The sequence below is a fragment of the Phalacrocorax aristotelis genome, chromosome Z (genome assembly GCF_949628215.1).
Source record: "Phalacrocorax aristotelis chromosome Z, bGulAri2.1, whole genome shotgun sequence".
In the NCBI taxonomy this organism is placed as follows: Eukaryota; Metazoa; Chordata; class Aves; order Suliformes; family Phalacrocoracidae; genus Phalacrocorax; species Phalacrocorax aristotelis.
Genome location: NC_134311.1, coordinates 66,976,908 through 66,999,373, shown reverse-complemented (window position 1 = coordinate 66,999,373; position 22,466 = coordinate 66,976,908).

Sequence of the window (22,466 nt, the reverse complement as noted above, 5' to 3'; positions counted from 1 at the left end):
AAGAACAACAACCAGCCAAACCTCTCGAGTTGTTCATATGATCTTTGGAAAAACTACAAGAATGGATATTTAATATATTGAAGTTCATGTAAACGAGTCCTCAACACCACCAGCTGCTGAATCAGGATTATCCCTACATATAAAACACTGAGAAAAATCATCAAAGCTTCCTCATCTCTCTCTTAACATGTGGTAATTTTGATTTATAATTAAAAGCCCTTAACATTCTCACACAAACAGCAATTTACTGGATGGAGCAATTTAGGTTCTCAGAGGTCATAAAGGTTTTGTCCAGTTAAGCAAAATAAAAAAAAATTAAAATAGCTGGGGTAGCTTTTAAGTACATTGACCATAAGGCAAAATCCAGCAGCAATGTGAGATGCCTGGCTGCTGCGGGGTGTGGACAGAGCTGGAAGCCTTGGAAGCATGATGCAAAGCCTTGTGCACTGAGTGGGGCTCTGCCAGGGCTGGCAACATAAACTGCTGAGCAAAGGGGTACTTCCAGTGCCGTATCCTGCCCTCAGCCTGAGACACTTCACAGAGGCTGCACATTCAGCTGCTCAGAGGCTGCAGCTCTGACTGCTCTTGTGAAGGCTGGTGCTAATATTTTTCATTGAAAGAACTAAACGGGATGTGCTATACTTTTTCTTTGCAGACAGTCCGAAATAGCCTCTGCTTCGCATGACAACCGAGTCCTTACAGCACCAGGGGAACTGGGAAGCCTGAACCAATTACCTTCCTAGTCTGGGGACATTTAAACCCATCCTTCTCACCTCCAGCTGATCAGCACAGCCACCCCCATCCCTCCCCATCCATCTCCTCTGCATTCAGTAACCATGGGATGTTACAGGAGCTACTTTGGGAAGCACCAAACTCTTCTCACCTCCTGCTGTGTATTGCAACTACCAGCCCAGAGCTTGTGCATTTTGTCCCTCACTGTACAGGTACACAGCCCCTGTGCGAGGTTTGAAAATTGCCCTTATACTGTTTTTTGAATCCCTCTTAGGCTTAGGCACAAACAAGCCTGGCCAGCATGGGAAAGTCCTGCACAACACAAGAGCAGGACAGGGAGTGCTTTGGGAAGGGCCAAGATGTACAGGGAAGCACTGTGTGAATTCAGGTCCTGCGATGGTTGTATGTCCACAGAGCAGAGCGGGACTGGTACTGGTATTTTGTTTAGATGTTTCAGATACACTGTCCTGGTTTCGTTTGGGATAGAGTTAATTTTCTTCCTAGTAGCTGGTACAGTGCTGTGTTTTGGATTCAGTATGAGAATAATGTTGACAACACACTGATATTTTAGTTGTTGCTGAGCAGTGCCTACACTAGTCAAGGACCTTTCAGCTTCTCATGCCCTGCCAGCAAGAAGCTGGGAGGGCCACAGCCAGGACAGCTGACCCAAACTGTCTAAATGGATAATCCATACCATATGATGTCATGCTCAGTATATAAACTATGGGGAGTTGGCCATGGGGTGGGACCACTGCTCAGGAACTTGCTGGGCATCAGTTGTCAGGTGGTGAGAAATTGCATTGTGCATCACTTATTTTGGATATTCTTTTATCATTATCATTATTATTACCCCTTCCTTTTCTGTCTTATTAAAATTGTCTTTATCTCAACCCACAAATTTAATTTTTTTTTTCCCGATTCTCTCCCCCATCCCACTCTGGGCAGGGTGGGGAGTGATCAAACAGGTGTGTGGTGTTTAGCTGCCTGCCTAAACCCCAACATACACCAAAGTCCTGTCTTGGATTTGTAGATCCTTAATTGGATCCAGTACTGAATTCACAGACTTTCGGGCAATATAAAACATGGATGAAACATATCTTGAGTCCACCAAAAGATAAGATATTTCTGCAAAGTGTTTGGCAGTACAAATAATTTTAATAAATCCAGGCACTTCTAAACTGACCTTGTTAGACCATATCATCAAATGGAGTTTTATAGTGATATGTAATGGCAAACATATTGAACTAAAAATACCATTCTGACAAAATACAGCACATTTGCATGTCCTGTCACACTGAATTCTCCCCTAATAACAAGAAACATTAAAAAAAATTGTATTAACATGCTCCTTAGCATCAAAATAATGGTATGTGCCAGCTTTCTGTGTGCAGCTTTTGTTGGATGGCAGCATTTTTTTCCCAACAAGCCTAGTCTTCTACCTGCCAAGGGGCAAAATACAATAGCAAAGCAAAATGTCAAAACAGATTAGTGACTCCTCTTCCAACGTTTTCACTTTTCATCTACAGATGGACCAGAAAATTAGAGGAAGGATGAAAGGGTGTAAAGTTGTGGGAGATCAACAGTTATATATTTGTTATTTCATTCCACTGTTAACTTCAGCAAATCTTGTAACTTTCACACTTGCAAAACATTCGTATTTTTCCATGAATTCCACTGTAGAGTATGGTGCATGGGAGGTGAGAGATTCAAATAGAGAGAGACAATGGAAAGATATGAAATATGGGAACTACTGCTCTTAATGTAAGGTTTAATTGGTAAGGGAGAGAGAAAAATTATCAATGAGTACAAATTACCTACATGAAGAAATAAAAATAATCAGAAATAATCTGTTTTCTTCATGACAAAAGGCAGGAGGGATGCCTAAAATTATATGCCAGACAGGTCTGGGAAAGATTTCGGTGCTGATTAGGGAAGGAGTTGCACAGCTTCTCCACCACTCTGCATAGCAGTTTATACTGAGTAGTTGCAGTAAGGTAGATTTAGTCCTATTAGCCTTCTTCCCTCTGTCCCATAAAACTTTTACTGCTAGCAACAGATTTACTTAGCACATATCTCAGTGATTTACTAAAGGTAATAAGCGATGAAATGGTTTGATTTGCAGCCAATTCTACACTACTGATATCTATAATGTGTTCACAGCCTGGCCTACATTGGAAGAACACGTTGTACACAGAACATAGCTGAGCTTCCTCAGTCTGCTCAGGTCCTATTGGTCATTCAAGTTTCCCTCAGAAAGGTCTTCAAGCTTTGCTCTGCAGCTTGCAAATTTACATATATGTGAATCTGAATAGGTAATTATACTGATCCTGGCAGGGCTTCTTCATCCATTTTTACTTTGTCAGTGTTACAAGAAGTGTCTAATGGCTTTATGGATCAAATTTTCATATCCCTTCAACTTACAAACTTAGTTTACGTCATAGCAAAATAAACCCATTCTGGTCAGAAATGTCTAGAAGCCACATGAACCTCATAACTCCCTCTGGTAAAGCAGCCTGTGCAATTGTGTCCTGGAAGTTTTCTCACACAAAAGGCCTGATTCCTACTTAGATGAGCCTGAGACAGAGGAATATCACGGAGAATCACAGCGGAATCTTCAACTGAAGCCTTCAAGGGAGAGCTCAAATTCTAGTGTATGGGGTTTGGGTGGCAAAGTTTTGGTAGCATGGAGGTTACAGGGGTGAATTCTGGGAGAAGCTGCTAGAAGCTTCCTCCATGCCCAATAGAGCCAATGCCAGGTGGCTCCAGGATGGACCTGCTGCTGGCCAAAGCTAAGCCCATCAGCAACAGTGGTAGCACCTCTATGATAACATGTTTTAGAAGGCGGGGGTGGGTGGGGGAGGAACTGCTGTGCAACAGCAGCCAGAGAGAGTAGTGAGAATATGTGAGAGAAACAACTCTGCAGACACCTAGGTCAGTGAAGAAGAAGGGGGAGGAGGTACTCCAGGCACCCGAGCAGAGATTCCCCTGCATCCCATGGAGACCATGGTGAGGCAGGGGACCCACGCTGGAGCAGGTTCTTCCTGAAGGACTGTACCCCATGGGAGGGACACACGCTGGAGCACTTCATGAAGAACAGTAGTCCATGGGAAGGACCCATGTTAGACAAGTTGATGGAGGACTGTCTCCTGTGGGAGGGACCCCATGCTGGAGCAGGGGAAGAGTGTGAGGAGTCCTCCCCTGAGGAGGAAGGAAGGAGTGGCAGAGGCATGTGATGAACTGACTGAAAGTCCCATTTCCCCATCCCCCTGCACTGCTGGCGGGAGGAGGCAGAGAATTTGGGTTAGTAAATTTGAGCCTGGGAAGAAGAGAGGAGTGGGGGTAAGGTGTTTTAAGATGTGTCTTTATTTCTTATTATCCTACTCTGATCTGATTGGTAATAAATTAAATTAACTTCCCCAAGTCAAGTCTGTTTTGCCTGTGGCAGTAATTACCGATGAACTCTCCCTGTCCTTCTCTCAACCCATGAGCCTTTCATTATATTTTCTCTCCCTTGTCCAGCTGAGGAGGAGATTGATAGAATGGCTTTGATGGGCACATGGCAGCTAGCCAAAATCAACCCACCACATCTAGACATTAATGTAATTAATGCAAAGCCCGCTCTCACTGAGGTGAGAGTGGTGATCAGCAACAGGCAGCATGGACTTCCCAAAGACAAATCATGCCTGAGTAATATTCTGTGGACAAGGGGAGGGCAGTGGACTCCAGTCAGTTAACTGGAGTTAAGGAAGGTTTTTGACTTGTTTTTCAGTAATATCCGTATAGCCAGACTGGGGAGGTACAGACTGGATGGGTGGATTACCAGGTGGATAGAAAACTGTCGGAATCATAAGACTCAAAGTGTAGTAGTCAGTGGTTTGAAGTCCGAGTGGTAACTTGCTTAGGGGTTAATATGAGTGTGATACTCTTTAAGATCTTTATGAACCTCTTGGAACTAGGGACAGGATACATCCCAGGCAAGGGTGTAGAGGACACCAAAATGCATGGCATGGTTAACAAAGAGGAGAACAGGGCTGCCTTTCAGAGGGGTCTTGATAGGCTGCAGAAATGAAAGAGCAGAAGCTTATTATGTTCATCAAGAACAAACGCCAAGTCCTATCCTTGGCATGCAACAGCCCCATGTAGCAGTGCACTCTGGGGGCCATCTGGCTAGAATGCAGCTTTGCAGAAAAGAATCTGGGGAACCTTGATGAACAGCAAGTTAAGGAGGAGACAGCAGTGTGCTGCTGGAGGATTGAAGACCAGCTGCATACCGGGCTGCATTAACAAGGATCCAACCAGCAGATCAAGGGAATTGATTATTACCCTTCATATAAAATTCTTCAGGCCACACATGGAATACCTTGTCCAGCTTTGCTTTTCCCAGTATATACTAACAGATAAGGACAAAACAGGGAAAGTCCAGCAAAGGGCTACTAAGATGATTAAGGGTTGAAACCCTTTTAGGCAGAGGTTGAGAGAGCTTAGCTCTCTCCTCTGGAGAGTAGAAACACAGAATCACAGAATAGTAGGGATTGGAAGGGAACTCTGGAAATCATCTCGTCCAACCCCCCCTGCTTGAGCAGGCACACCCAGAGCAGGGGCACAGGAATGCGTCCAGGCGGTTTTGAATGTCTTCAGGGAAGGGACACCACAACCTCCCTGGGCAGCCTGTTCCAATACTCTGGCACCCTCACAGGAAAGGGGTTTTTGCTCATATTGCGATGGAACTTCCTTTGTTCCACCTTGTGCCCATTGCCCCTTGTCCTGTCGTTGGGCACCACTGAAAAGAGTCCAGTCCCATCATCCTGACACCCCCCCTTCAGCTATTTATAGGTATTGATGAAATCCCCCCTCAACCTTCTCTCCCCTAGGCTGAACAAAGCCAAGTCTCTCAGCCTTTCCTCATATGGGAGATGCTCCACTCCCCTGATCATCTTGGTAGCTCTCCGCTGGACTTGCTCAAGCAGTTCCACATCCTTCTTAAACTGGGGGGCCCAGAACTGGACACAGTACTCCCAGTCTGGCCTCACTAGGGAAGAGTAGAGAGGAAGGATAACCTCCCTCAACCTGCTGGCCGCACTCTTTTTAATGCACCCCAGGACACCATTGGCCTTCTTGGCCACAAGGACACGGTGCTGGCTCATGGTCAGCTTGCTGTCCACCAGAATTCCCAGGTCCTTCTCAGTGGAACCACTTTCCAGTAGTTCAGCCCCCAACCTGCACCAGTGCATGGGGTTGTTCCTCCCCAGGTGCAAGACCTGGCACTTGCTCTTGTTGAACTTTGTGAATTTCCCCTCGGCCCAGCTCTCCAGCCTGTCCAGGTCTCACTGGATGGCATCACAGCCTTCTGGTGTATCAGCCACTCCTCCCAGCTTGATATCATCAGCAATCTTGCTGAGGTTACACTCTGTCCCTTCATCCAGGTCATTGATGAATATATTGAACAGGAGTGGACCCAGCACAGACCCCTGGGGAACACCACTAGTGACAGGCCTCCATCCAGACTGTGCCCCATTGATCATGAATCCATAACCTTATTAGGATCTAACCACATTGCAGATTCCATTCACAATCACCATGGATTAAGCCTAAAAGATTGCAATAACCACAGTCTTAAACAGACATTTATGTGCCTATTAACATCATTATAATTAGCTTTTTGTTCACTGATTACAAAATCATTACAAACTAAGCTATGAAAATCATGTATATAGCTACTGTCTTCTCTATGTCAAGCACTGTGTGACATCTCTGAACTTGAAATGGATGCAAGACCTTCTATAATTTAATTTTTCATTCTTTTCATGTATAAACATTTCCTATATTGTTTACGTTCATATCTATGAATGTATGTGTAATTCCTATACCTTATATGTTGTAACATTGATAATGTTGTAGGTCTTTTACAATATATGTAGGTAGTAGCCTATGACATCACTTAGTCACCTACTGAAGTAGGCAGAGCTTAAACCACCACAAATTCTGAATGGGTATTGGCAAAATAATGATCTTGTTTCTAAAAGTCTGCATAATATTTAGGTATCTCCTGAACACAATTTACCCCCTTGTCATGGTCTTACTGCTTATGATTCCAATACACCCAAAAGGAAGACATGTCCCTACCAGCCATGTCTTAATAGCCATGAACCCAAGACAAATTTTGCCCTCCATGTATGCCGGAGGAGGGGTGCTGTTGGTGTTGTTGACAGCACCCCCCAGCATGCCCTGCACTCTGTCAGCAGATGCTGTGGGGGCTGTAGGACAGCTCATACTCAGAGTAACACAGATGTGTTTGCCTCAGCAGATCTGGTGGAATCATCTTCTGCTACTGCCAAGAGTTTTGATTCCTCAGCAACATCTGTGCCAGACCTCCCATTTGTCTTGTGGTGTAATCCTGGCTTGAATGCCATAGTCAAACTGCTCACCAGCCCCTTGTGATTCAGAAGCCATAACCCCTCTGAGCCAGGGTGCACAACTGGCACAGTGGGACAGCCACCACCCAGAAAGATGCTGATCTGTGCCACGTCCTGCCTCCAACCTGTGTCATCCTCAACCACTACTAATCCTCCAGCAGAGTCCCCCTTCCCAAAAGTATTAAACAGTCAGAAGACAAAGACACGAGGGAATGATTTGCAGTTATACAGTCAGTCCTTTGATTTGAAACCTTCTTTTTCCTGCCTTGCTTTAGAGCCACCAGAAATGAAGTTAAATGGAGCATCATGTGGATAAGAAGGAACTACTGGTTCTTACTGAGCTGATACTACTGCATGGGGTTTTTTAAGTTTATTAAAAAGGCTGATTAAATAGATTTTAATAGATTAAAAATTACTTAATCACATGATATTTGGAAGACTATCATTTAAAGGCTGGTTAGTGAATACTGAAATACCTTGTAGTATGTTATATTCTATGTATTCCTGAAGATTCTTTTCCTCCTGTTTCAGGTAAGTCCACCAACCCTCCCTGCTATATGCTCCAGCATGAAGCAGGGAGAGGGTCTGATTACACCTCTTTCCAGGAAAAGCCGTGGCCTCTGTGGTCCTCCCCTAGCTCTCCTTTAACACCAGGCAGTTGACTCTCTTCTACAAATATTTTTCAAGGAGCATCTTGGCACTAGCCTGCTTTCAATCCTGACAGGGGTTAGTACAGCCATGACGCTCCTAATTTATTTGAGTTTATGACAGAGTTGATACTGTTTGTCTGTAACAGCTGTAAACATTAAAATACTTTATTCTGAACTGATATTTTGGGTTCAGTGGTGGTAGCTAGTGCTGTGTAAACCTGTCAATTTATCTCTTAAATACCTTTCTTGGGCCTGAGCATTTTCATTATATGGGAGATGGTTCTTAGTGAGATGTTACCTCTAAGCATGGATTGTATGCTTTTTATGATGACATAGAACACTGCTAGCAATGTCAGCCATGATAAAAATGGCTAACTGGTGTTGTCAGTCACAGCTAAATACAGAAATTAGTCTAAATCCAGTCTGGTGATGGAATTCCCTAGGGCCCAGCCTCCACAAGGTACCAGCATCTTTCCACAAGCATAACTTAATCAGATAAGAGTATATTACCCTCATGCCATGCTGCTCAGTGGTTTTCTTACCAAAAAGCAATTTGTAGCTCATATGGGCATCAACAACTCCAATCTCTCTTTCAAACATGTTCCCACTGGCCAGATGCCACCCAGATATGTCTTCTTGCCTTATGACAGTTAGCTTGCAGTGGGCTGCTGCTCACCTCAGCTCTACACAGGTTGGAATTTTATCTTCTTATTCTGTAGGACAGACAAAATCAAATACTTCATGTGTTTATACAAGAATAACGCCTACAACATATATGTTGAAAGTGAACTGCTAAGAACCCACCTTACACTCCCCACTCTTGGGCTAAGTCCTGGGAAGGACTGTGCCATCCACTAAACACATTAAAATATGTCTGATAAGTGATGAAGGCCCATTTCAAAGTATTGTTGGGTTAAAAAAATGTGAAGTCTAATCACAGCTACCAATTACATAAATGCAGACAATGAAGGCTCCCAGTTTCAAAGGGAAACATTAATGCTCAAAGTAGCCCACAAGAGTATATGGTTAGAAAGAACAGCTGAGGTTTGATTCCTTGAATGTCTTTGAACTAAAGGATGAAAAAAAAATTATTCTGAATTTCTGGCTCTTGTAAAACGCTCTAAAGAACTGCTGCTGAGGCTGCGAACTGTAGCTGTGAACACACTGGAACTTGTATTCCTCTTCAGGTATCTTCCTTTGGTACAGTGACTGAGGTCAAAAGGACAATGGGATTCAAAGAAATTGTGAACCCCATCAACCTCAGTTGAGAGGATTCATTCAAAAAAATAGTTTAAGATGTTGTTACGTTCCACACTTGGGAGTATAAGGCCACCTCTGATTAGAAAGGCTAGGAAGAAATTTCTGTGGTGGCAGGGAGCCTTGCACTTCTGAAGAATTTGGTAGCAGATACACACAGAGACAAGATGATAAATTACTCGGATCTCAGAGCAGATTGAGTATTGACATCCTGTGCTGCTGGTTTGAAAACAAAGGAGGTGTCCACCAGCAAAGAGCATGAAGGAATGGTTGCATGGAGTCAGCCAAGGGTTTACTTAACTTTCTGCTGTTTCAGTCAGAGGCCAACAATGGCTGCTAATGGAAAGGTACAGGAAAAGAAGTATGTACCCTTAATTTTTTTACCAAGTGCTAGGAATTACAAAGAGAGGTAGTCTCACTGATTAGGTTTAGGCACCTAATTTAGACTCCCAACTTAGGAGGGAGTCTCCCCGGTTTCCTGGATCCCCTGTAAAGCGAGGTCTCCTTGGATCATGGGGTACCAAGGTGTACCTGAGGACAGAAATGTCCTCACCATGAGATGTTCAGGTAGAGTTTTGGTACAGTGCTATGGACCTCCTGTTTACATGATGACACCTGGACACAGGCATGAGACTCCTGAGTGCCATCATGAATGGCAAACACCGTGGGGCTCTGCCACCACCAAGGGCTATACCAGATTGTGGGTCTTACTGCTGAATCCACACATACAGACACCATGCTCGTCAGATTGTAGCTTACAATTGGTGAGAAATATGAAAAATGACATATGGTGCCTGACTAAAGTTGTTTGACACCATGAAGAGCATTCAAACTACTGGAACATATTAGCCGAAAGCTTTCTTCTTTACAGGACGGTGCTGAGTGGGTGTACCTAATGGTGAGCAGATTTCAGTGACTAACTTAGCATGGTTAATGGCTTCTGATCTATTAGAAAGAATAAGCACTTTAGCAGTCCTAAAAAGTCATAAAATAAGCTTCGTCTCATAATGCTGTCATTATCTTTGAGCAGTATCATCCCTATGTGGGAAAAGTTGATGAAAAAAGCATTCATATTTTGGCCAAATAATTTAATGGAAATTATGAACTATGTTTGTGCTACCTGGATGTGTCCACTTAAAGTAGAAAAGGATTCTAAGTTTATCATTTTTAGGTCATTAATTTAAAGTCCTAACACAAGGTGCTATAACAATTAACAATTGCCATTTTATAAGCATAATCACTGAGATTTTGCTGGTTACTTTGTCTTAGAAGTCACTAGAAAACTTGATGACATATACTTTTACTTTTTATTTTATTTTTATTGAATTATAATGTTTTTGCCAAGGCCTGCATTTTGTAGAGGTGTCACTGGGTCACTACAGTTTTCAACAGCAGCCAAGGCTCTTTTTCATTGAAAAATAAAAAGAAATTAAGAAAACAGACCGTTTCAATTTAAAAAGGATTGTTTCAACAGAATTCCTTTCCAAGATGCTTGCATGGTTTCTTTTTTCATTCTAACCCAGAATGAAAACAAATTTTGAAACTTCAACATTTTGTTATGTACTGGAACTGCCGCCCACTGGCCAAGTCCACTTTTTTATTAAATCCTTGTGTTCCAACTAATAAGCACTTTGTACTGTTTGTTCCCAAGTTGAACATGACAGAAAATCTGACTACTCTTTTGAATATACATTTCTTTATAGACATTTTCTATGGAGTTAATAGATGGGAGCAATCCCTCTGTGGATTGGATTACCAAAATACAGTTTTGGAGCTTTCAGAAAAATTACACCATTCAAAAAAGAAAATAGTTCAGCAGTTATAGTGTTTCATTACAATTTGGTTCATGTACCATTCTATTTGTGTAGAAAGGTTTTAGCACAGTGGCAATAAGTTTATAAAACGTGATTATAGCATATATATAGGTGACATAATTACACATAAATAAAATCACAACATTTAAGTTTAAAAAAATACCTTTGAATTCACCTAGAATCTCTAAAAAAGTCCCTATTAAAATCTAAATTTAACATTAGTTTTTCTACATGCATGTAAACTGCACATACAAATTGCCAGACTGCATCTCACCATTTGGGGTTTTGGTTTGGGGACAGTTTAATAAACAAGGATTGGGAAATCCTAATTACGTCTGTATGCCATTTATGAAGTCAGTAGATCTATTTGTATAATGTTTGGCCTAATCATGTGAATTTCATTCTGCCCAAAGTAGGACACTCATTTATATAACCATCCCCTTCATTTCCTGTTTCTGTATTCGGTGTAGAAATAATGAAGCTCTTGAGACTGCTTTGCTTAGACTTTTTCTTGTGATTGACAATGAATGGTTTTGGTTATGTATATTTTTCTGATCTATATTTGCAGATAATTATACCACACTTCCATACCTGTATTGTAGAAAATTTCTTGAAGATAAGTGACACATTTAGTTACCTGGAACATCATTTTTATAATACTATTTGAACAATTACTATATCAGCAAGAAAACTTTAAATTTCTTTTTTTTGTCATCCTTTATTTAGGAACTGTGATGCACATGACTTTTGTAGAATCAAGGATGATAAAAAATGAGGACTTTAGACCAGCAGGGATTAAAGAGAAATGAAATGTGTCTTGTGAGCATTAAGTACAAGTATCAGTCAAAAAAGTAATTGCACTAGATTCGAAACAATGTCACAGAGCAAAACAATGTAAATAACATTTAATTGAAAATGCATGGTTTTAAAAAAGCATTTTAAAGTACAATAGTAAATATTCCATATAAAGTATTAACTATAAGCACTCTGAAGAACTGAAGTTGCATTATTGTAATGCATTGGTAAGTTTTATGAGAAAATGTATAGTATTCACTAACTGCTGAAAGAGTCCTAATTCAATGAAATGTGCACTCGCATTTTATATTCCCTTTGTTTTATTGTCTGCAGTGTGTTACTTAATATGTTTACAGGTGAAAATATAAGCATGTGCTCTAGTGAATCATGGGCAAAATGCTTGTGCATTTCAGGATGCAGAATTTCTATAAACAGAATAACATAGCCCTTGTAAAATGCCAAATCTTTTCCATACCCAGTTGGACAATTTGTTCCCATACTTCCAAAATAAGATAGTGTACCTTCTGAAATCGTATTTCCTTAATGTTTGTCTTCCAGGAAACAGAAGGTCTGGACTTATTTGAATAAATACAGGTTTCTCATTTCCCTAATTATTAACTAATATTGTCCTCCCCTCATCATTACTAAGTTATTTCTGAAATAATAATTAAATGGCTAATAAATATAATGTTTTGCACTTAGTAAAGGGAATAACTGGGCAATTTCCTACATTTGATGCCATTCTGGTCTATAAATATTATATGATCTCATGATTCCGTCAAAGCCTTCTTCGCAGCTGTACATGTGAACAAAGGCAAAATTCTGCAGAACTTTAGTGTGTGAGAAGTTTGGCTAAACTTACAGCCAAAAACTTATTCAAAGTACACTTAATAATCATTTTCCTCTGAAAAAGAGGGAACGTGAAGGACGGGGAAGCGCCATAGCACTAAGGTTCTTCTGCGGTTGAAGAAATACTAAAACCCAGAATACTTGACCCAAAACTTTACCAGTACTCAAGATGAACCGTTACTGAAAATTTTTTTGCATTTCTAATCACTTGATTACCAGTGGGAAGTGTGATTATGCATTTTCTTCTTATTTTCTTCTTCTTTATATGAGCTGTTATAGGAATTCATACATACAGGAAAGGTCATTGTGCATAAAAGCTGGGTATCTGTCAGCGGCTATTTCAGAAAGCTTGTATTCTAATGGCAGAGGAGAAATGCAGTCGTGTGCATAATCTGAAATGCTACTTCTTGGTAGTGTTAGTAGATGAAGAGTTGAAAGAGATGAGTGCTATTTGTAAACACTTTTATTTCCTTTACGTGGTTTGCAGGAGAACAAGAAATGCTGAGCCAGTACTGGGAATCAGGTTCTGAACTTTTCTTGGAGCCACATTAAAGACATTATAGACTCAGAAAGGATGGAGATTTTTAAGGTGTATTAAATTATCTTTTTCAAATTAGCAAATAATAGGGGGTGTTCTGAGGGACTTTGAGGGACTTTCTTTAATGTTGGAATTAAATGTTTTGAACCTTCAGTGTTCATTCAATTTCTGCAGAAAGTAGTGTGACAGCACTGATAACTCAAGTCTCAGATGCTGCCAGTCAGAAGGTGACTGATCTACACATGAATTAACTATTTTAAGATATTCACATGTGCATCTGTGTTCACATGAGTAAATTAGTTTTCCATTTATAACTGACAGTAAGGCAGTGAGAGAGTATAAAAATATATTAAACGTAGTAAGATATAAAATAAACAATACTGTCATCCAGTAAGGAAAAGAAAATATATCTCATATCTTAGGGACCACTTTTCAAAAGTGAAACATCTAAATGAGGTACCATACATGCTGCTCACCCCACACAGTGTGGAAAGTCTGGTGGGGGAAGGTCTAGTCTGTGTCCCACATGCCATACCCATGTTTACCGAGCTCTCTACCCAGGAGAACAGCAAGCATTGGAGGGTCACAGCAGCCCCCCAGGGTTAAAGCTATTCCCTGGGATGTGCCTGGGAAGAAGAACCCATTTGCTTGGGCCAGGTATATCATGAGGTTTTGGGGTTGAGCAGTGCAGAAAGCACGTGGTTGAAGATAATGGGAGAGTTGAAATCTTTTCCTTACATGACTAGCCTTATGACAAGCCTAGGCAAGAGACTATTAGGACACCTAATGCAACTAACTACGAAGCTCTAAGATTTTCTTTTCCCACACATCCCGCACAGATGAAAAATGAAATGGATAAGCTGACCAACCGAAGAAAAAGCCCATATCTGCAGGAAGTCTGCACATAACAGACTACGGCTCATTCAGCAGGGCCTTCAGGAATTCATTGCCAGCAGGTTTTCTACCTGTTATTTATGAAGAAATTAATTCTTCTAACAAGAAAAGAGTCAGACAAAAAATCTGCTTAAGAATAAGAAGTGTAACAAAACTATGGCCAAGGAAAACTCAGAACTGTCCTTTGTTGCAAAAAGAGCTGACGTGTGAAAAGCTGAAAGTCTGACCTTGACATACCCCTGAGCTCAGTGCAAAAGGCTGCTGCTCATGATCAGAAAAGCTAGTTCAGGAGAATTAGAAGCTGTTAGGATATTTTCTGGCTAACCTGTCTTCAGAGAAAGGAAAATCAAGGAAGGGAATAAGAGGTTATTTAGGTCTATGTCTTACAGGTGAAGTGTTAGGCAGTCATTTCTCAAGTTACTGCCAACTTGTGCTAGTAAACCTTCCCAGGGTAGTACAAAAGCCCAGTTTAAGTACACCTGCAAAAAGCCAATTTGTGCATTTCTGTGCCCAACCTAATAAATGGGGGGGGGGGGGGGGGGAGAGGGGAGTGGAGGGGTGGAGGAGGCTAGGGAGATTACTAAGCCTTCAAATAACAGTCCCAAGATCATATCTATACTATTTTAAATCAATGTGGCTTGCATGGAAACAGGTTAGATTTCTCTATGGTTCTAGTACAGATGCATCCAGAGAGAATGAGAACAGGTGGGTTTCATTTGCAAACATATCTTGGGTTGGAAAGGGAGTAACCTTCTGTAGTCAACTGAGAGAAATAAATGCTTCCAACACATGATTCACTTGACCTATTTCAGATTGCCTATTTTAGGATAAAATTAATGGTTCCTAGGAACTGCCTGATCTCCATCTGAACACAGTCTAAACAATAGATTTAAAGGTAGGTATCTTTGCTGGAAATGTCCAGTATATGAAAAATGAACCCTACCTTCTGCACCTTATCAGAGTTTGTTGAGTTCTAATAAGGGCTTTTGAAGAAGACAACAGACTTGTGTCGCAAAGAGACATGCTAAGAAGATAAGTAAATTTTTAAGGATTGTTCTGACCATGGAAGAGAAGAGGTATATTTTATTTCATTTTTCAGTATCCCATCAAAGGTAGAGTTTTGCCCCCAGCAGAAGGCAAATATCCCTCATGAGTGAAAGGGAAACGGAGTCTGCCAAAAAGCCATGCCAGAAACTGGAAGCCAGCAGGTGCAGGTTACTGGAAGATGCTGGTGTAGGACCCAATGAACAAAAAAACTATTGAGGTTGTCTTATTGCCTCACATCCAAACTTCTGCAAGCATTTCATTACTCTATATTTTTGTCTAGTTGCAGGATCCTGTTTCATGACTTCTTTGGATATGAGCACATAGCACTGTGGTCTATCAGCAGGACCTCCCATCTCAGGCCCTGCAAATGCAGCTGTATGATGGCCAGCCCCCGGCGACCAGAGCCACATTGTGTTTGCATTGATTTGTTGGACCTACAGCTCTGGCCTCTGCTGGCTGAAAGAGTCACGGCACCACACAGGTTTCCTGCAGGCCTTTTGTGGCCTGCTTTGAGAAATCTGCTGTGATTTTCAGAGTTGTAATGCAGTAAAACCAAGCCAGTTTCATATAGTTTCATGTTTCATTGTTAACCTTCCAGGCAACTCCCTGAGTAAGATGCAGACAAGCATTTCATGACCTTAATTTCCCATATGGTTGACTCATTATTCTACCTCCTGCAGACAACTTTTGATTTCTTAATGTATTTTCCTTTCATCTTCTGCTCATAGCTGCCACATTGGTTAAAAGATATTGCTGCTATTAACACTAGAAGTACTGAGGTAATAGCATTCAGTTTCTCAAGGCAACCGGCAAATTTTGGGCACATGTATGTATCATATTTTCTTATGTCCACAGAATATACATACATAAGTAAATTAATTTCATCTTCTTCTTTACAAATTCCACTATAAAAATGCCAGAAATCTTATATGTGGGTGGCTACAAGTGCTTCTGAGTGTATACTATCAGCACAGCTACAGCTACGTCAGTGGTACTTTGGTCCCTTGTGCCTTGCATTTCACTTCCTCCTCCTAAGGCATTTGGAGCCACAGTCCCAGTTGATGCATTACACCAACTTCCTTCCAGTGCCCCCAGTCAGAAAGGACTAGTCAGCAGATAAGTCCCATGACCATTTCGAGGCCATTCATATCACATTAATTCCCTTCCACACCAGCAGCATCCCAACCTTTCCTACCACAAAGCATTACATTTACTTACAGTTTCCATCATTATTTAGACTTTGTGTAATGACAGCATTTAAGAGTCATAGCCACCAAAGGGACTTCCACATGCCAGACACTGCATTAAGCAGAAAAAAAGATGACCTCCCACCCAGGAAGGTTTACAATAACATCAGCCCTGGTTCCTGGCATAATGGTTTCTCTCAGAGGGAAAATAAAATTACAATGGCCAGCTGTCATTTTTGTTAACAGATCATGAGACTGAAAAATTTAATAATTGTAGCCAGTTATTTTGTAGGCTTTAATTGGCCTCTTTGAGGAGAATAACACTATTAGAAACATTAAAGGAACAGATAATGGATTCACAGTCGGGGGGCCATGAAGCCAGTCATGTGGATCAGTAGCATTAACTAAAAAGGAAGAAGCGTCTTGAAATTCTTCCCTCTACCTCTCCATAAGTGACTGATAATATAAGATGTCTAGTACCCTGAAAGAAGACTCATAGTTCAGAAGTTCCTCATAACAGCAGAAGTCACATTCCAGAAAAGTAACTAATAAATCATGTTGTGAAGCAGAGCAATGATGTTACCATACAGAAGTAAATGTGACATTTGGCAAAAAGGAACACTTTTTTTTTTATATACTAATTATCCACAACCATTACTGCAACGATTTTTCTACCTTGAAAATACTTTAGAAACCTCCTGTAAGGAATACATTTCCTTAATTAAGAGTCCTTCATGGTTTGATCCTGCTCTAGATTGTCTTCCTTGGCAGCAGAATCAGGGCCAAAATGTGTTCTCTTCCAGACAGAGGACTTCATTCCTTTACCCACCCCCAGTACTTTTTTTTCAAATAAATTTGGATTTTTAAATCATTTACTAATGCTTGTCAGCACAGACAAAATTCACTAAATCTCATTTAGTGGGGAGTATTTACTGGAAGGAAATGCCCCCTGGGAAAGCCAATGAAAGTCAATAATGGATCATATTATTTTCAATTAGCCAACGATTTTGTTCGTTTCTATCTTCTCCACGTGCTGGATGAATCCATTTAGAACCACTAACAGTGTATTTTAAACAGTAACCATCAATACCAGTCCTGTTCTTAACACACTTAGTAGTTCATGGTGACAAACCCTTCTCAAAGTGGTGTTTTGCTTTTGCAGGGTGTTGGCACAGGAGGGCTTATTCTAGTGAATGCTTCTTTTGAAGAAAAGGTGCAGCCCAGATACTTCTCTTTATTCCCAAATATACTTTCATTAGGCAAATTCTGTGCTGTAAATGGAAGCAGAAAATTTCCCCAAACACACAGACTGCTGATCTGCAGATAGTGTCACAGAGAATTGATGCACAAGAGAAGGAATGTTACTCCAGGGTGCTGGTGAAGCCTTAAGTACCTACAGCCTGAAGAATTAACACCTTACTCCTCTTTCCTGTTAGGAGATAATTAAAAGTGGCAAATTCTATAGATGACATGTAAATCAGAGTGGGAATTGGTAATCTGTAATATAACAAGTTGTTTTTTTATTGCTGTTTCTGTAAATGCCTCTCAGTTCGTTCCCTCGCTCCTTGTTAGCATAAGTGCTCTTGTGCAAGTCAAAAAATGTTCCCTCTCTCCACACTCTCTCACTGTTGACACACGGAAGTGCTTCAAAGGCCAGCACTGACCAAATTGTGTAAAACAAACTTGTTATTGTTTTCATTAAATTGTCATGGCTCTGAATTTTGCTGGAAACACAAGAAGGAATCAACCATTAGTATGAAATGCTGCATTACACACAACTCCCAGCAAACCCAGAGAGACACTCCCAGGGGAGTCACATCTTCCCCTGGTGATCTCCCAAGATTGTGCAGCTCAGCCGTCAGCTGCACAGGAAGATCCAGAATGTGGGGAACCAAAATTCACTCCTAGATAAATCACCCAGAGAGCACCTAGCATTTGCCAAACACTGTAATTTTGCAGCCAAATTTCATGCAAATATGTTCAGACATTTTCCTTTCTGTGACTATCTTTGCACTAGTATCGCTTTCAATTCAGTTCAAAGCTTGAACCTGTTGTGATTAAGGTCTAGAGAAGGATTTTGGCACCAAATATCTCAATCTGGACTTCAAACTCTGTATGACTTCTGTAAAACTAGAGAAAACTGTATTCAATGCATTACAGGAGTTATTTGCACTTAAACAGGCAGTGAGAGGATTTCAATAATGCAGTGTCAGGAACATGTGTGTGCCTCAAATAAATCAAGCAGATTGCATGAATGGAGTGGGAATGGTCATTAACTGGAAATAAGTGGGAAGAGTTCACCTGAAGAAAAGAAAAAAGCCTCAGGAAGTCTTGAGAAAGGCCTGAAAGATAACAAGAAATATACACAAGGGAGATTTGTCAGGGACAGTATTTATTCTAAAAAGGATGAGAAGATTAAGAGATGGTATAGCAACAATGCCCTAAAAGCTGAACAGAACAGAACAGAAAAGGTCATAAACTTTCATGCCACACAATGCCAGCCAGCTGCTCTCAAATGAGCAATATTTTCTGAAAGAAAAAACATTTTCTGGTGAAGCAAGTAGCATTCATTTTGAAAAATAAGAATGACCAGTGTTTTACTCAGCTATAAAACTTCCAGAGTCAAAATTGCTTAGAATTATATTTTTTTAACAAGTATAACTGTGTAGTGTGAGACTTTTGAAGTATCATGCACTACATACTCCATGACCCAAAACACTAGAAAAGAAGGAGGATTTTTTTTCTTGCGGGGCAATTCCTACTTTCCTTTATCTGTTTCTCTTTTGCTAACTGCCCTGTGAACTCAAGAAGTCTGATGGCCTAGTGGTGAATCATTATTCTTTGATTATGGCTTCATAACTACAAGGAATGACATAAGCTTATTGTGATGCAGACTTGGAAATTATTCAATGAGGTTTTATCCTTTTTACTTATTCTTTTTATAGCTACACAGATCCATTTTATAACTGTATTAAGGCACTCTGGGGCTTGCATTACCAAGCCTTTATAACACTTCTTAAGACATCTCACTTTCCGTCTTGCAAAAAGAAAATATTTTGTGCAGATCACAGCCTGTCTTTAGAAGTGGGAATTCTGAAAAGTTACTAATTCTGTTCAATTGCAATACAAATTTTTTTTCCCCTAAAGTTTGGTCCAGGAAGAAAACTGAAGTGATGTAGTTCTTAGTGAACAGAATTTTAATGAAAAATCCAAGCACACTGATGTCATGCATATGAGATCACTTTACACAGCTCCACTGTGTAATACATATTTTAGGGTGTTTTGTCTACCAGTGACAGATTAAAAGCTACACTAAATTTTTCTGGCTTGGCTGACCTGAGAGAAAACGTAGCCTTAAATTTAAAGAGAATGTGAAATGAGGAAGAAAAAAGGGAGAGAAGAAAAATAATCTAATGAAAATATACATCTAATACCATATAGTGTAGTAAACTTGGCCAACATGTATGAGATAGTAATGCAATATACAGAACAAATATCTTGTTACCATAAAAAGCATGTCATGAGTCCTTTTTGTTCCATTTGATGCTGGAAAATTCCTATGGATTTATCTTGACTTACATTTTGGAAATCTGAAAATTATCTGAAGATTTCTACATGCCTTCAGAGGTATTTATCTTTCTGTAGGCTTTTTGGTTTTTTTGCTTCCAACCTTTCTAGTACAAGCCATTCCTAATATTGGCAAGATTAACAAGACCACAAGCACAAGGAAATATGGAAAGTCAACAGAGGAAACAAATTCTAGGCAACAGCTAAATGAAGCTATTGATTAGTTAAACAACAGTAAACTCACAGCTCCTGTTGTGTACGTGATGTAGCTCCCCAACTCTAGCCACTGACAAGAAAGAAGGACATCAAGGAACAATGCATGGCTCATTTTCCAGAGTAAGGCTGCATAATCTTCCATTTGGTAGATGTAAGCAGAAAGACAGCACAACCAGATGTGTGCTATGGAATGATTTCTTTTTAAGACAAGTAACTCACTAAAGCAGCATACTTGTTTGGATTCGATCATACATATCTAGGCGTGAGTGATAGGAAAATAGTGTGAACTTGCAGTTACAATACCAAATTCCCAGAATCTAAATGAAGAATGACATTTATTATATGCATAGTGAATTAAGGTGCTGGCTGAAATCATGCTCACCTGTGACTGTTTCTCTCACCAGGCAGTAACCAGGTAACAGCAGGCCAACAACAAGCATGAAAAATCCCAGGTTTACGTAACAAGTCACATCATTGATTTGTTTTGTGTTTTATCTGTAACAGATTTGTTATAAGATTAATCAGCTGCTGTCTTTGCTAACACACTGTGGCACTGTGTATCAGTCAGTCCTATGACCTGAAAGCCTCTTACTTGCTTATGTGGAAAGTAGCACACTTGTCCTGCTTGTGGCTCTAAAAGTTGCACTTCTTGTTCTGGGAGTGTGCGGTTCACATTTATCAGGGACTGCAGTGACACGGCTTTTCTGGCAGTGTCACTCGCCAGTGTTCCCAGTGATTGTGCAGTGTCCATTGGGGCAGCAGCTGCAGCAAGGTACCTTCGTGCTCCTGGGACTCTGCAGGCACACAGTGCCGACAGCCAGGGAGCTGGGGACCTTGTTGCATAGAGCACACCAGCAGCAAGCCTGGGGCAAGACAGTGCTCCATGGACTTGCTAAGGAGTTCAAGGGACACACATGCCCCTGCTCAGCCCATCTCCACACAGAAAGACTGTACGGAGATCAGGGATATCTTGATGGTAACTCAGTTGTTTTCTTGTATGTCATCAGCCACATATTAAGCTGTACCTTAACGGCTGTCATGGGTTTATCAAGCCTTGGACAGAGCTTTGATGTGTCAGATAAGTGCTGTTTCAGGCAAAAAGTTACTTTTTTTGGTACAAAAGTAAAATTCTACATGAGAAAAGGAAATTATGTTATATGAGGACACTGCAGCCCTGACCAAAGCGATCACTGTAGCCTGGTCATAAGGTATTTTATAGTTCAGGTCTGGTCAGGCTCCTATGAAAATACTTTCTTCTCTTTCCAATAGTCTGAATCAGAAGAAAATCTTAGACTATAGGCAAGCTTTGGTCCAGTTATGGCTATGCATAGAAACATGGCCATCAGCAATCAGTGTTCACTGTCATGCTTTAGCAAGCTCCTGTGCGTGTGGATGCTTCCTGCCCCAGGCGGAGGTGAAGTAATTCAAATTATCTCAGCCTCACTGAAAAACACACCAAGCTCTTATAAATTCCTGTGCATTGCCACACACAAGGAGCGCGCAAATGGACATGGCCATGACACATCTGATGTGCAGGAGTTTGATTGCGAGTCCTTCCTCTTACAAACCAAATTGTTATTAAACATCAATTTATAAAAGAAAGTCCTTTACCAGATCAATCTGGTCCTATTCATCTTCCTGCCAATTGCAAAATGCTCATCAGATTTATAGGAATAGCATCAGATGCCTAACTCTTATTTAACTTGACTGCTATTTATCTTGATTTTAAGCTAAGCACTAAACCACTTTTACTGAGGTCAATTAAAGCCGAATATTCTCTTCTCAAGACCTTAAAGAGAGAGCTTACTATTTTTTGAGGGGTTCAGTAACCCTTGATAATTTAGTTATCTAGGAGGGCATAACTAATGAAAGTATTACAGTAAATGCATGGCAACATGGTGGGCTATGTTATTGTTTTATTCACAGCATCTGGAATTAGTAACATGGGGCAAAAATGTTTTTAATTTAAAAAAGATACTTGAGTTAAGCTGAGGGAGGGAAAGGTCAAATGATCATACAACACAAATATGAGCAGCCTTTTGACTGTGTGCTTTCTTGTGAGCAAATAGTGGAAACAAACATTGTTTTGGACCAAATGCCCTTGGAAGTGGCTGCCCTTGGGAATACAGTTATACTTTTAACAGCTCTGCTGGTGGATCTAAGTTTCTGAAATGCAGCCACTGATAAAAATGGAGAACATTAAACATCTGCATTTCATTATGATTAGCACAAAAAATGATTTTTATTTTATCTCTCAAAGCACCTCATCATTGTGAATAAAGACAGCTGGAAAGATCACTAGGGTTTTGCACAAAGCTCTTTATTTGTGAAGTTGAAACAAGGAATGAAAGACAAAGCTGATAATGTATATGTGGAAAGGAGTCTACCTGCATAGTTAAAAATAAATTAATATTCCTGACAAATTTAGTCATAAAAATAGACTAAAATAGCAATTTAATAGTAAATCTTTAGTCTGTGGTGTTCTCCCCTTCTATTTTCTCACTGGT